This window comes from Cololabis saira, chromosome 18, assembly GCF_033807715.1.
Source record: "Cololabis saira isolate AMF1-May2022 chromosome 18, fColSai1.1, whole genome shotgun sequence".
Taxonomy (NCBI): Eukaryota; Metazoa; Chordata; class Actinopteri; order Beloniformes; family Belonidae; genus Cololabis; species Cololabis saira.
The window spans coordinates 27,251,950-27,269,126 of NC_084604.1; positions in this window are offsets into that span (position 1 = coordinate 27,251,950).

Consider the following 17,177-nt stretch of genomic DNA (forward strand, 5'->3'; position numbering starts at 1 on the left):
CCTATTAGAACATTCTTTCGATCTTTTTACCCCGGTTCTTGAAAATTGTTCACATCCATTCAAAAGGCTCCTGCAGGTAAAAAAATTTAATAAAATAAAAATAGGATGAAGAATTAAGAAATAGCAAGCCCAAGACCAAGAAGATCATTACCAAACCAGTTATTTATTTTTAACTAAACTTTGTTCAACAATGGGTATATTCAAAACAAATTGGGGTGTATATACCGTAATACCATAAGAAACCCACAACGAACACAAAGAAGAAATTGAAAGACATAGAGATGTATTGCTCAGAATCAAATTGCGTAAGATGGTGATGTTAGTTGAGCAGATGGACCCTGAATCTGTTCCAGGAATCTTTCGTGTTCAGAGTACGGAGCGAATATTACAAAAAAAAAAAAAAAAAAAAGTAGTACGGAGCGAATAATCGCCTTCAGATGATGGATCGGATCCGAACCTATCTCACAATGTGTTCAGAGTCCGACCACCTTGCATTAGGGACACATTAGAACCTGAATCGAGTGTTGGGATTCAGAGTCCTCCCGGGACCTCTGCCACCATTTATCTTAAATGCAATCACGGGTTCTCTCCATTGTCACCAAAGATTTCTCTTTTCTGAAAGTTAACTTCTGAGGAACATTTCAGTTGAATCTCCGACTCTGGAAGTCCAGAGTAGCTGCAGTGATGAGGAGGCAAACTGAAAACTGAGTGATCAGATGATGTCACACTTATATGTGTCCCTGAGAAAAAACATCTCTCGAGTTAATTTACAAAAAGAAAGGGGGAAAAAAAAAGGTTGACTACAAGTTTGGGCTCATAGTTTTGGCTTCACTGCATCACACGGTGTTTGATTGGGTTGTTTTCATCTCGGTTTTAGAACTTGTGGGCAAATTGTGATCTGATTTTACTAACAGAACTTGATAACAGTCATGCCAATTGTACGGAAAGAAATGTCCCAATCCCCCAGCTGTGTAGAAATCTGAGACAAGCGCTTATCTTCTGACTTCAGAGGTAACATCCAGGGGTGCAGAAACAACTATAGTATGACTAAAATTGCTTAAAACTGCTTTGGGAACATTTGCAGCCATTGAACAAACTCCAACGCCGCTGGCGGATCATTGCTGTCATGTTGTCATTAAGTCGGCATCTTTTAGAATGGTAGACCTTTACTGTAACCATAAAAACAATTATATGATTGCACGGTTCAAAACTTTACAGGCTCACATCTGGTGAACCTCACTGAGCTTCGGTGCTGCTTGTAAACATCATATTGCAGATTTAGAGGAGGAACTCGGATGAGTTGACTGTTTCGGTGAAGTCAAACCAAAGTGATCCAAAACAAAGGAAATGTATCCCGCCGGAGAGGTCTAAGCTCTGATTGATATCAGTAAATGAGCGTAGATGCCAGAAACGTCGTTACACACACCTAATTAGAAGTGTAATGCTGGACCGTCACCGGTATTATTCTCACATGATTAGTCAGGCTGTTGTTAACACTGAGGGAGATGATGAAGAGGGATGATGACAGTGCAGCACTCTTATTGGCTGGATCAGGTTCTTCGCTTTGATCTTCCTTCTCCTCATTAGTCAAAGGGAAGCGACAGGTGTGTTTGCATGTGTTTTCACAGTTTTAAGCTGGACAAATTCCTGACATGTTACCATGGGAAGAAAACAATGTTATATTTTTTTTAATATCTGCATTATATTTTATGTCAGAATTGTTACTCCTTGAGATGTTCCAACGGCAGCATTTTCATTTTACTTAGAAAAACTGTTTTTTTTTTTTCGCCTGTTGTAGATTAAATGATCTCACCCCATAATATCTCATCGGTTTTAGCTGCCCGGTTAGCTCATAGTTGCTCATTCACAAACAGAGCCCTGATACACACACACACACGCACATACACACACACACACAGTCTGTCTACAGTACAAGTCTCTATGGCTTTCGGTGTAGGAGACAGAGCACTATCTGACCCCAGGAAGAGAGATAGCAACAGTCCCTCAGGACACCACACAACCGGAATGGTACAACACACCCGAGCGCCTCTGTGATCCCCTTTTTTGTTTTTTTTTGTTGCAATTATGCATTTCTTTGCACTCTGTGGAAGGAGGTGTCAGCCCGCTCATGTCTGCACAAACAAACTCCAGGCTTGACTCGGATACACCCACATAACCTGCCGATATCGTTGGATAAACCGTCCAGAACTGCTGATAACCAGGGATGTGTTGACTGCTTTGAACGCTGGAGAGCCTCTGCCTTCCTGGGCGAAGACATTACGCATATCCCCATCCTCCCCGGCTGCTTCCGTCCAGTCTCCCTGCAGTCACCCCCACCAGCTCCTGGATCAGGGCTGATTCTGGACAAACTCTGCTGACATACCTCATGGGGTGAATCCGACGTACAAGGAGGGAAGTTGTACAAACACTGATTACGCACTGGAATTACCTCTGCAACCTGCAACACAGAAAAACGGCTGTATAGCAGCCGGATGTGGACTTGAATGTGTCGCAATAAACATGAAAAGCCATCAGCTTTTATGATTTAGACTCAACTTTATTGAAGAGGCAAAAGCAGGCCAAAAAGTATTAAAATGGCACGAGTATGTCTGATCATGTTGAGTGGGTCAGTGTGTGTGTGTGTGTGTGTGTGTGTGTGTGTGTGTGTGTGTGCGTGTGCGCGTGTGTGTGTGTGTGTTAGGTTAACCTCAGCAGCACCGTCTCATCTCATTTCAGCCTAATCCAGTGTTTGTGCGAGTGTGTCTGTCTCTCAGCTGTCCCTTGAGACAAAAACATAATGCTACCGGAGGCTAACAGGAGATGACTAAGAGGTGAGATGTGAGTTGTGATAAATGTGCCCCTGACACACGCACACACACAGGAACAGCGAATCTCGAGGGACTCCCCCTAAAGCTCCTCTGAACCCCGAGTCTGCAGGAAGGAAGCGGGCAAGTGTGAGTGTTAGCTCATTAGCGTGCGCGTGTTTGTTTGTGTTTGTTGCGCCTCACAGACAAGCCCACTTAGAAGCAGAGGACAGACACAACAGCAGCGCAGCTCCACGCCGTAATCACTAACAGATGACGGCTCGCATCTGCGTCAGATGTTGCATTATATTACATAATTACAAGATTTTGTTGAGATTTAAAAGAAAAACAAAAAGCTAATAGCCTACAAATGTTGTGCCAGCACCAACTGCCAGGGTATAAAACATGCATACAATTATATCAGTGCATATTTATGTAGTATATATAGGACAATTAAAAGAAAAAGAATGCATTAAATAATTACGTGAATAAACAAAAAAGTCCCCAGTCCTCTGCAGCTGAGCCAGGTTCACATCCTGACTGACGGTCCTTTTCTTTGTGCTATCCCCCTCTCTATGGACACTGTTCTTTATCCTACTGTAACCGTCAAATAATGGCCTCTATTGCCTGAAAAGAAAAAAATGCTAAAAGAATAGTTTAAAAATCTAAATATTTCTTTAATGACACCAATATAGGCAACGAACTTAGGTGAAAACTCAGCACAAAAATGTCCTAATCATATATTTTTCACCAAATGAATTAATTTGTGTACGTATGCGTGATGTATTGTTTACGTGAATGTTTCCCTTGTAAGACGTAATGCAGTCTTTTAAAGTTCAACCTGAATGGTTTCTCGTGGTGGGTTCTGTTTTCCTGGCCAGCCGTCCTAATTCTCTTCTCTGTGATACAAAGTTTTAGTCTGGTTGTTCTGAATTAAAATCTAATTTCCTGGGGATGGTACAAATGACGCAGAAGACACTGATTATGGACTGTTTATAGATATGTAACCAATCAGTCATATTACCAAGCAAAGCAACAACCAGGCTAGTATCAACATAAAACCTGTGGAGTAAGAACCCTGACAGATGGCTAGAACTGGATCAGTAGCCGTGGCCATGGACGTTTCTCCCCTGCCTCTGTTTACAGTGTTGTATCCGACATTCGATTGTCAGTTGGTAAGGAGGACTAACAGGCCCTTTTTGTAAAATAACAAAGTTCAAATTTTCTCAGCTTGTCTGTATGAACCTTCATAGACACCACAACTTAAAGGGGACCTATTATGAAAAACACGTTTTCTCTTGCTTTAACATATATAAAGTGGTCTCCTCTCAGCCTGCCAACTCAGAGAAGGAGGAAAGCAACCAAATTCTGCAGTGTCTGTAGAGCTGCCCGGATGAGCCATCCAGTGTGATGTGGCTTCTACGAGATTCTGCTCCCTTTCGTTACGTAACGACGGAGCGATTTACATAGGTTGGCCTCCGATGCGTGAAACCACGCCCACAACTAACTCCGCCGGCCGGAGCTTCCGCCATTTTTTCGTAGCGGTGTATCGCATCATTCAGGCAGCCAATCAGCACAGAGCCTCATTATCATAACCTCCCCGCCCACTCAGAATCCCACATAGAGAATGAGGTTAGAGAATGGGATGCTAAAGACATGGGTCAGAGGCTGAATTTCTAATTTATTTAGCAAAAAAAATCAAAAGCTTGTTTTTAAGACATTCAAGGTCTGTTTAAAATAGGTATTAGATGCCATAATAGGTCCCCTTTAAGTGAAATGACTTTTCCGAGTCTTGCCAGAGGCATGAAATAGCAATTTATTCTAATAAAATTACTTGCCCTCTTCAATAACACTAAATCAATTTTGTTGCAAACATTCAGTTTCAACTCAAACTTTTATGTTGCTTTAATCCTTAATAACAGTTTACACTCATTTCAATCTTGTAATAGACATCAGTTTAATTTAAGTGCAGGATCTTCCTTCAACTCAGCTATCATCCACTGGCCATTTAGTTGATTTGTAGAAGTTTTCAGAGGTTTTTTATGTTTACAACAGGTCTATAATTTGGTTGAAACCCCTGGATGTGGGGGAGATTGACGGACATTTCTGCGTTGTCCACAGTGAGTCTGGTTACATGCACATCTATTAAACTGGAGTTTCTGAGAAATCCAAGTTTACATCCAGGAGAACACAATCGATTATGGAATGAGGTGCGTTCAACTCCGCGATGCTAGGTGGCGCCACACGCACTTTTGCGTTGGCGTTGTTCCGTTAAATCTTTGTTGTTTTGTTTTGTTCTTCTCCTACTGTGTTTATATTCTGGCTTTCGCAGTGTCATCACTTCCAGAAGGGGGAGTCCCGGGGCAGTCAGTAGCTCGGCCAAGCGTGGGTTGCGTATACATGCCAGAATAACTCGAATTAGGACAGCGTTATCTGGCACTAACAGCTCGGTCTCAATAGCTTCAGTTCGGTTCGACTACAGCCTGGCTGAGGTGTATAAATGGCTTTCAAAAATTCAATATCGGTCAGATTAAGGCAACAATTTCGACGTTAGTGCATGTAAAGGTACTGACTCTGCATCCGTCTGCCGTGGTGAAGAAGAAACTGAGCTGAAAAACCAAGCTCTTGATTCACCATTTAGTCAGTTAGTCAGTTAGTCTACGTCCCTAACCTCATCTATGGTCACAAGCAGTGGGTAGTGACTGAATGACATGAGTTTCCTCCGCAGGGTGTCTGGGCTCTCCCTCAAGAGATAGGGTGTGAAGCTTGGTCACCCGGGATGGGTCAGAGCCGCTGTCCCTACACATTGAGAGGGAGCCAATCATGTGGCTTGGACATCGAGGTTAGGATGCCTCCTGGATGCCTCCCTGGTGAGGTCCTCCAGACATGTCCCACAGGAAGGAGACCCCAGGAAAGACCGAGCACACACTGGAGGGGACTATGTCTCTCTGCAGGCCTGGGGACGCCTTGGGATACCGTCAGATGAGCTGGACGAAGTGGCCTTGGAGATGGAAGTCTGGGCCTCCCTGCTTAGGCTACTGCGCCCACGACCCGACCCCAGATAAGTGGAAGAAGATGGATGGATGGGTGGACTCTTGGATGAAGATTAGTATGTTTCAGCCTTAGGGTCTCTCAAAAATGGTGTCACTGTTTTAGAAGTTTCTATAAGAACACAGATGCAGCTGCTGTGAAAATGTTCAAAACAACCTTACAGATTAAATAAATTCACGACTGAAGTTGAGGTTTACATACCTGCTCAGCCTCAAGGAAGTGTTTGAATTGTCCACTTTGGTTCCTCCAGCAGCCTTTTCCTCCATCACAGGCTTTGCAGTGCAGTATTGAAATAAATGACCTTCAACTATCACAGTCCATCTGGGAGAAAATAAAAGCCGAGGCGGTTCCCTTCTAGAACGCTTGGTCGTTTTTGCTAAATGCTCTGTAGGCTATACCCGGAGTATTTGTGTCTCATGAACTATTCGGTCATTACTTCTTCTGACTCTTTCCCAGGAAATCTTAAAGGAAAGCGTTGCCATTTTTGTTATACTCCCTCTTCTTCTGTTTTTTCTGCTGATAAGAGTTCTAGTCTGGAGTGTAACCTCTCTTTTTGGGTCAATTATTTAGTGTCGTACTTTTTCAATCGTTCTCATCTGATGGAAAACACAGACACACACAGACACACACAGACACACACACACACTGAACAAATGCCTTCTTTGCTTTTTTTCATTTTCCAAGACTTAATGGCTTCTGAAACACTTTCTTCTGCATATACTCACACTCACGCGCTGTAAGGCTCAAATATCAACACCCAGCTGTTTGATCTGCATTTACTTTCTGGTTTATTTTTTTATCGTCTGCATCTTAAGAGGTGAGAAGTGTGTGTGTGTTTGACACTGTAGCTGTAAAATAGAGGAGAAGTCCGCAAGATAAGGCATTTTTCATTATTAGCTCAATCATTATTATTTTCTTTATAGATGCAGTTTAATGTCAAAATAACATATTCACTATTCAACACCCAAAAATCAAGAATTCAATAGTTATTATTGAGCATCTCTCCTTTAAGCTCTTCACATCAGCTGATTACAACAGATAGAGCGTTGAACCTATGTTTTGTTAAATTTAGCCATAACTGGAAGCATCTGGCCTCATCCAGTACAGATGATACCTCGGTCTGCTTTTTTACAACAATATTTTTTCTTGGTTTGGGAATAAACACAGAGCAGATCCATCAGCTAAATGGTGGTCCTTATCTATTTCTCTCCCCCTGGATGCTAATTAAAGATAATAAACCTCGCGAATCATTTCTCCGCCGCTTCAAACTCGCCATCACCTCTGCTCCTCTCACACTCGCGCACACATGGCCAGATGGGGTGAGAACTCATTCGCTCTAACGCGCTGTCGCTCGTCTTCCCCGAGGCGGCAGGTGTGTGTAAACTGTGCGTCTCCGTACATCTAGAATTCACCCGGACAGCCGTGAAATCCGTGTTCAAATAAACACAGGATGATAAAAATAGTGTCGGTGGCTTTTCCATACACATGATGCTACATCTTTTAACCACATGACGGCACAGACGTGCATAAAAGGGGACACGCATTGCATACACAAAGAGATTAATTTATCTGTATGTCTAAGTTTAAGCCCCTCATTCATCTTCTCTCCACACCTTAAACACAGGTGTTTGGAGAGCGTACAGATAAGAGTCTGATGCCAGATAACATGATATCATCCGTAGCAAGTCATCTCTTTCACTCTAAATATAATTCATCACCGAAAGTTCCCCGCAACTTCACCTACCACAAGCACTCTGTACTCTCTCTCTCTGTCCCTCTCAACAGCTCACTCAAGCTATGGATGTTTCTTTTATTCGGAGACAAAAAGTCTCACGGGTAGGCTGGTCTCTGAGCTTTTTATTGAGCGGGATGATTAAAAGGGGAGCTCTGCGCTGTGTCCATTAGTGCTAAAACGGCCAGAAGAGCGTCTGATGAAATGGAACAAACTGTTGTGGTTTATCTTCCCTTTTCCCTGGCTGCTGCAGTGGAGACGAGCCAGGGGAAAAGTGAGAGGCTCATGAAACTCCACAACGCAGCACGGACGTGGAATCATTCACACAAAATGTAGAGCACAACCACACACAGATCTTGTGCTCTTTGGTGTTGCCCATGTCTGTATTTATTCCTAACCATAACAGAGCAGGCAGATAATGGCTGAAGGAGCCGTCGTAAAAATAACCTGGCACAGGTCTGTTTGGATGAACCTCTTCTCCTGTCCCTTCCCCTTCCTCTCTATCACTCCATCATGTTTTATAGTCTGTCTATCTATCTATCTATCTATCTATCTATCTATCTATCTATCTATCTATCTATCTATCTATCTATCTATCTATCTATCTATCTATCTATCTATCTATCTATCTATCTATCTATCTATCTATCTATCTATCTATCTATCTATCTATCTATCTATCTATCTATCTATCTATCTATCTATCTATCTATCAGAAAAAAAACACAAAAAAGCATATGCTATTAATAATATGATGCATGTTTATTTTGGACGAGGATGAACTGTCTTATCATGAAAAGCCTTGGGTGCTGCTTATCTTCCCTCCGAACTATCCTCACTGTTTGCGTAAGATATAAAATGCTTGTCCAAATATGTTTAAAAGTGAGCATGAGGGGAAGGGAAGCTGGAGAAAGCAACTCTGTATATCATCAAAAGCATTCCCCATGTGGGAGTATTTGGACTCACGGATGCACTCTCACACATACAAACAATGGATAATTTGTAACTTTTTATGTTAAAATGTGTAAAGTCAGAAGGATGCAGTGTTGGTTGTTGTTATGCCTCTTTTAACTCCTCCAGTCACGCACTAATATTTTAACACATTTTAACACAAACAATCAGGCCAATAATGTTAGCTTTGGTCTTAAAGTTAGAGTAAGGGATTTCTAGATGATGTCACAGGTGATGTAAAGAGCTAGTTCCTTCCACTCCCTCTCCCACCCATCCACCCCTCTACCCCTCTATGTGAATAAGCATTAAACCTCTTGTCTCAGCTGCGTATGAAGACTAAGGTTGTCTTTTAAAATAATGCATTTTTAGTGCATGAATGAATTAGCAAAATTCTCGAAATATCAATTTTGCAGTCAAACAACAATAATGACATTTTTATTTATCAATCATCTATTTTGTTGGATAGAAAGACTGACATTATTTAAAATTAACACAAAACTAGGAAAAAAGCCTAAAAACCATCAATTTTAATCTGTAAAATGAATTTGCCCCTTTTAGCAGCAGAATAACTTCACTGTCTCAAATTGTTTCGTAGTCAGCCAACACAATATAGTCCTGAAATATAATCATCTGTTTTATTTCAGTGCTTACTGCTGATTGGCTGAAAAAAGTGATGCAATTTTGGAGTCCAACATAACGTGATTTGGGAACAGATTGCACTGCTTTGTACAATTACCGTCTTGTAGAAGGAAGTCCTGCCTGCAGATTTCTCAAACATTTAAAGATGTGTACCCAGTTGACTGAGAAAAGAAAACTCTGTGCCACATTTGTACATCAAACATATGCAAAAACCTATCAAGCTTCAGTCTTTTCGCAGATCAATACTTGTTGAAAAGCTTTATTTGCAACAGTATTAGAAGTTGCCATCCAGTCTGGACTTGAGTAACTCCATCTACCTCATCCACTGTGCTCTCCCAATTTTCCTCTAAGCTGGGTGTTATCTGTGCACATTCCTTTGACATAATCACAACCTAAGAGCCTCCACTCATGTTTTGCTCCTCTTTTCAGCTGTTGTATAGCATGACATTTTCCTTGTTGCTAGATTTTAACGTACGCTGGGTGGAGCCTTTCAGTAAGATGTGAATCAGAGGTGAGGAAAAGATCAGCCAAATCGCATCCAGCAAAAGTGACACAAATACACGCGGGAAGTTTCATGGAGAAAAGACTTCTGTTAATGCTTGTGTCATGGCTCGTTAAGTTTATACTATTAATAAAAATGTCATGTCTGTCAAATTAAATAATGGCATTACTGCTGTTGCATCACAAATATGGAAAATTAGCACCTTCATGCTCACATATTATCCCTGATGACACAACATAAAGTACGTGTGTGGGGGGCATTCCCACCAGACCATTCCCACTGATAAGGGCAGTAATGTCAGTGTTTCTTCTGTGCCCCAATATGGTCCGGAGTATTACTGATATATAAAGTCGCTTAAAAAACAAAGAGATGTTGTAAGAGCTAACGCATGTAGCGCAGCTCCAACTCCCGATTGCCTGTTCTCCCATGACTCCAGACTTGCTCTGAGTAAGTAATGTTGGGAAAAAAAAAGAAATCCTTCTCATATTTCCAACTCTCGTGTTACCCAGGAAGCCCCTGTGTTACAAATCATGTTCGACAAAACCGGAAGCAATTACGTTGGAACACAACAAGACGACATTTAATTGTTTGAGTAAACCCTCTGAACTCCGAAGGAGGACATTGTGGTCCTGTAAAACGCCGATGCTCTTCTCTGATGTGAATGGGAGGCCAATATTTTATACCTCCGTGGAGGACTGGGAACACAATATATCTGACACAGCTTTATTGGATTACTTTTTAAAGACTTCCTGAGCAGAGTGAGGCTGAGAATAAAAGGTTGTTGTTTTTTTGTTTAAATCTCTCTAAATGTTTTGATATCTTTATTGAACTTGGTTTGTTTTTTACTTACGTCAGTCACACATGAAAACCTTTTCATCATAAACTCCACATCTACCACTTTTATCAATATCTCAAGTAGATGCCTCTTCAGCGTGATGAGTATGTGACCCTGTCTATGTATTCTTTGGTGCACCTCTGTCTCTTACTGAATGGCAAAGATGGGGTTACTAATGAGCAAATGTTCTGATGATGAAGCCTTTTTCCAAGAATCTTTTCTCCCAAATGCCTGTGGCCTTTGGATGACTCCCCAAGGAGACCATTAATTTAGATATCAGTGCGTGTGTGTGTGTGTGTGTGTGTGTGTGTGTGTGTGTGTGTGTGTGTGTGTGTGTGTGTGTGTGTGTGTGTGTGTGTGTGTGTGTGTGTGTGTGTGTGTGTGTGTGTGTGTGTGTGTGTGTGTGTGAAAGCCTGTGTTGTATGAGTCATGAGTCATGTGGAAGATTTCTGTTGCTTTGGTTTATCATACGTTATGAGTATAAGCAAATCATTTAGGAAGTGTGTGCAAATGTGCAACAATGACATGCACTGTGAAAACAGTACTTCAAAAGCTTTAGTTGCTAAAACAGAACACTCCCTTACGATAAACCCTCCTTCTCCTGACATCAATCTACACCTTTACCCCAACTCGCACCCCAAATGCCACCCCAAGACATCCTCGGTGTCAACACCTCCCCACCCCCATTGCAGGCAGACTTAGAACCATTACCGGGACAAAGCTTAAGAGGGTCCTCACACTAAGATATGTGGACCTAAAAAGTTCAAACATTTGGACCATAAATTGAACACATGAAACATTTATCACACTTAATGCAAGTCTAGAATAAAAATTATTTTACATGTATAACTTTAGACGACTGACCTCCAATTACATTTACATGGAGTTGGATGGAATATATTCCATTAATATTCCCATTAACATTATACAGAGTCCAACTAACGGCTCGGGCCGACCTTAGGTCCCCCGTACCCCTCTGTGACGTTGCGAGGGCTCAGCAGGAACGTGGGGCATGTGTTGTGGTGAGCGGCACGTGTAGCGTTCCGCTGTGGTTGTTGGTTTAGACCACGCTCTTCCATGTTCTTATGACAGTTTGTTTTCAGAGTGCTCTGCTTTCTAGAGCCAGAGGAAGAGTCCACTCCAGAAGACTTACAGCAACCCCTCCACTATCCAAACACTGTCCGTCTGTCTGTCTGAAGTGCTGACAAAATGGCTAATGGGGCCAAGTTATCAAGAAGAATTGCATTGTTTTATCAACTTTGTCATCAAGGATTGCAAAATAGGTTTTATAGTCTTGCATTCTTTTGTTTTTGATATCAGTCTAAGAGTTTTTTCAGCTGAATGAATCCAAGTTTACATGATTTGCATCATGTTGTAGGTGTGCTGAGGTTATTCCTTCGATTTTACAATTGTTTTTTGTCTTTAAACTCAAAAAGGATAAAGCAAAAATAAGATTTGTGGGAGTTCTGTTCATGTAAGAGAATTGAAAGACGTAAATAAAACTATTCAGCACTTGACTTTAATTGGTAAACATTTAATTGGTAAACAATATCCTCCAAGTTTTCCTTAAGAATGAGTCTAAAGGCTTAGCAAGTTTGAAGGTTTATCCCTGACGTAGGCAGTATATGTACTATGTAATAGTATCAGCAGTTTGTATTAACCCAGCATCGGCTAAACGCAATCGTAATCTTTGATTTCACCATCGAGTCAACATGTGAAAAAGGAGCTGATAGCTAACTTTGATTGACATATGGTGGGTGTTTTCCCGTCGGCTTCCCCGGGAACAAGGTTGCGCGCAGCATGAACAAAAAGAGACTTCAAAATCGCTCTTCAGAAACCAATAGCTCACATGAATTAAGGCTTTGTCCTTTATATTTACAGTGTATGGCTCCAGGTTGGACAAACTTTGCACATACCTCCACCATGAGGACACAAATGCTAGCACAGTTCACATAACATTTACAGTTTAATTGATTATAAATACAAACATCCTTAACACTAAAACAACTGAGAATGGGCCGTATATTGCCCCATTCAATTCTTTATAACCTTTCCTTTACGCTAAGTGGTTGGTTTGTTTTTACACCCGCATATGCCAGCCACATTATATCTTTGGTAGACGGAAAAAGAAATTAATACGATCAGAATGAACGTCAGGTAGTATTAGTTAGCATCATAAATTAGCATGAGCTAAGCCAAACTAAAGTAGCTTAACTCTTGGTCCAAAAAAAACCTCAAAGTTTGCTGCGTCTCTCCATTGAACTATCTTTGGATTAACTAAGGGTTGGAAGGCATTAGCAAGGTGGTGGCCTGCTTAGGAGAAGTTCATGATTTTTAACTTTTAGAGCGCTATGGGTGATGTCGAGCATTTGTCCAGATCTTTCTATACAGTCCATAGTCATTACTGACAAAGATTTGTTACATTGTTAAAATGAATAAAAAACGTGTAAAAACATAACCCAAATACAGTTTAGCTGTTAATATAACTAGCTAAGTAAGTGTATAATTCAAAAAATTGAGGCCTTTATCTGCAACATTACTGTGCTTTTCTTCTCAAAATAGCAGGTGCTTTCTCTGAGATAATTGCATCAGATAAGGCTCATGGCAATGTCATGGTTTTCAGAACTACCATAAACATGGCTTAGTAGGGAACTCTAACATTTTTGCAGGTGTGTTAATGTTAGAGCAGTTAATCTGGCAGGATGACGGATGATCTGTCTAACTGTAAACTCAAGATCAGTTCGGGGGCTGGAATGAAATCTGGAGAACATTTTCCTCTTTCATCAACTCCTTTTTGTCTGATTTTGTGTGGATTTTCTTTTCTTCTGTGCACCTTGATTGTTGTACTTGAACCCCCTCAACACTAATGTAGGTGAAAGGATGAAACATGTGTTTAATAGTTTGTCATTTGAATATGAACTTCCTTCATCTATCCATCCATCTCATTTTCATTTTCTTTTCTATTGCATCAAAACCTGTCAAACACAATCAACACCTATATCGCTTCTATCATCTCTTAATTTAAATGTACATCTGTTTAGAGATCGTTTAATATATGTATGTGGTGTATGTTTGCACATGAGACAAGTGTGTTGCTCTGCCCTGATGCCTGGCAGACTCGTCCCTGTAAGTGTAAACAGGCTTGGTCGTTCCCACGTGTCTGTTTACACTGGGAGACCCCAGAGCAGCACTGCAGAGCACCGGATTCCCCGCGTACTGCAGACTCGCACACCATTCATCTCTAACACTCACAGACAAACAGATTCACACTGAAGTAGAAAAGCACACAAAATATTATTCAAAAAGAACTACAAAGCAAACGTATTCCCACGACTGTTATCATTCAGACCATCTTCTTGTTGAATTTTCCAGTGTTGTAAGTGCAACCCACCTGATTCCCACCTCCTTGTTTTTAGTTCATGCAGAGATAAAAGAGCAGATGACCATTCGACTCAACATCATCAAATACTCATCTCAGTTTTGCAACATTGCCACGAATACATTCAAAAGCTTCAACTTTGCTTGCTTAGTCATTTACAAATGAGTCTGTGATGTGAACCCAACATAAACAGAGTACTGGGGTCCTAACAAACACTCCCAGTTTCCAGGCAAAAGTGCACTCTCCTCAGCAGCACGTCTCTGCCGCTATGGTCCAAGCTTTCTTTTTTCAAAGGAATGTTGAATGATTTATGTACAAATCAGGGAAGAACCCTTTGATAGTACGGAGAACGAGGTTCTTCTGCGTGGGATTTTGGAAGAAAATTACATAACTTTAACGATTTTCTTTAAAAAGAATATCAAACTTCCATTAATGAAGACATTCAAGTCCCCAAAGTCTAAAAAGGTAAACTGATAAAAAGCTGCAAATTTAGACATAATAAGAGGTGTGGTATTTGATTGACAGCTGGTTATGGTTAAATTCTACCTGTCATCACCTTTGCTACTTAGTACTTTACTTGACTTCTGAGCTTTGAGTAAGGATCAGAACAGCATTTTTATTCTAAAGATGTTTTGTTGTGCTGTGAATTTTACTAGCACACCATCATGACATCATGAGGACGAATAGGATATAGTGGCTGGCAGTAGGTAGGTGGACAGTTCGATGACCACTTGCCCTCGCAACAGCCTGAGTCTTCCACCTTAGCCGCCAGAAGGTTGGCCTTTACACCCTTTGGGCATGATTGACTTTTCCTAGACGTCTGCTGGGGTCTGATGAAGCCCTGAGGGCCACAAAGCCAGTGACTGCGTTTACATGCAGTCAATAACCCTTTTAAAACCCAAATATTGGCAATAACCCGAATTTGCACGGCCATGTAAACACCAATAACCCCTTTGAATAACCTGAATTTGCTCATATTCCGGTTTTTAATAACCAGAATATGACCCCTGGGTTACTCCTTTTAAAACCCGAATATTCGGTCATATAAACACCAAACGGGATATCCCCATCAAACGGAACAGGAATTTGTTTTCTGCGCATGCTCTGTTCGCAAGGAATCCTGGTCTTTTGAGTCCAGGAAGTTCTTATAAAACATGGCGAAACGCAAGACCACGCCACACTTTTGGAGTGAGGAGGAGACTAATCACTTCATAAATGTAATGAAGGATATGAACATTTTGGCATTTGTAGACGGTAGAAAGTACCGGGATAGTGAGATTTACAAGGAGGTGAGCGAAAAGAATTTGTTTTGAATTTGGATACAGGAAGAGGAAGCGGAAATGACGCTAATTGCGTCATCACGTTCTCCGCGCGTCGCTGGTTTGATCGGGATATCCCGAATGATTAATCACCATGTAAACAGGGATAACCCTGTTTGCTCATGCATGTAAATGGAATATTCCGAATGTTTCAGTAACCGGAATATTAGCAATAACCCGAATTTTGACTGCATGTAAACGTAGTCACTGTCAACTAGCTGAACATCAGTGAGGTTTCTGGTGGTGCTCAGTCCATGCCCCAGTCGACCTTGTTTCATAGTGACATCAGATATGAGGATGTGTGGACAGGTTTAGAATAACTGTAACTGTCATAGATTGGGATGAGCTAAGCTAAAACAGCCAACTTGTGGTAACTGAATATGCGCCGGGTGTCCTCCGGGCTTGCTCAGTCCACCCATCTGCCCATTTTTGGATTAACCGAGGTTGGGTGGAGCCATCTCCTGTCACCACAGTGTTTTGTCTAGCAGTATCAAAAAAAAGAACAAATGGTGCAAAGCAACTCTTCAGAAAAACCATGGATGACATACTGGTATATAGCCTATATATACACACAAACACACAGTTTCTATGTTTGACGAGGTGTAGTTTGCATTTTTTATCTTCAGAAATGTTGCACTGGTTTTGGTTTTGTCTTCGTGTTTTGTTCTTTGCTCATACAGGCACGAACACGAGTTTTCTCATGGGTCCGAAAACTTATTTATTTCTCACTTTCCCTCAGTCTGTGTTTGAAAAACTAACACAAAGTGATGGACTGTCTATTTACTAATACATGTATTTGCATCTTTTAAGCCATAAGTGCTTGCATCTGTGGGTTTACATGTTGTATCTTATGACCTAATGAGAATAGGCGCATTGTTCCCCTGGGAAGAAACTGCCCTAGTGATATGCAGCCCAACAAACTGTAAACACACTCCTGCACTCTCCTAACCTGCTTTAAATCTGAACCTTTATAGTAAACAACTTGGGACAACCAAACGGGCCTCTTGTGCAGGATGGATGTGAACTAGAAGACTATATTTCACTAAAAGAAGCCCAGGAGGATTTAACGAGAGGCGGAAAGAGACAATTTGGTAACCGGGGAGGGAGAACAATAACAACAAGGGTGAATCATAAAGAAGCTATTTTTCTGTTTTGTTTGGGAGCCGGCCAGCAGGGAGAAGTGTTTGTAGTGGTCTGAGAGGAAGAGAGGGTTGCAGCACACAATGCCCAAATGTTCATAAGCAAGCAATAAATCATGAATATCGAGAGATACAAACAAGTACATGAAAAGTCCAAACACACGGACACATTCAAACTTTATCTCATAACCATATCATTCTTAAGTGACAAGTTAAAACATCTCAACTCAAGAAAAAGGGGTTCATAGAGTCTTTTATCAGTCTCTGGAGAACGTTACAGAGCCAGACACCTCACAACCATTTTCGCTGAATTAATGCATTTATGAGCCACAGGAGTGGCTGTAAAATCTCTTGTTGATAATGCGAACGTTGTAAAATGACCCCAGGAATTACTCCTCATCCTCTTCTGTAGTCTGTCCAACAGCATTTACAGACCAGATGTGCTCGACGGATCCACTGATCTTCATGGTGTACTGGTCAATATTTAATAGATATTAAAAGTCCATTGTTGTCTGGAAAGGGTGATAACATAAGTGTGCTAAGTGAAACAGTACAATACGGATGCTTGGAATATCACATTTTTGAAAGGAATCCACTTGGACTACGTTTGAATTAACCCTGTCTTAGACTTTTGCTTTTTTTTTTTAAATGTATTTAATATTAATACTTTTATCATTGAGGTTCAGCTCATTCAGCAGAACCTTGTGTAGAAAACTGTTGTTTTCTTATCTGAAATTACATGAAAATGTGTTTAATTTTCGTCCAAGACAAGCCCACACATGGCAGTACAATATGCAGATATAAAATATGAACCATTTTCTTGATA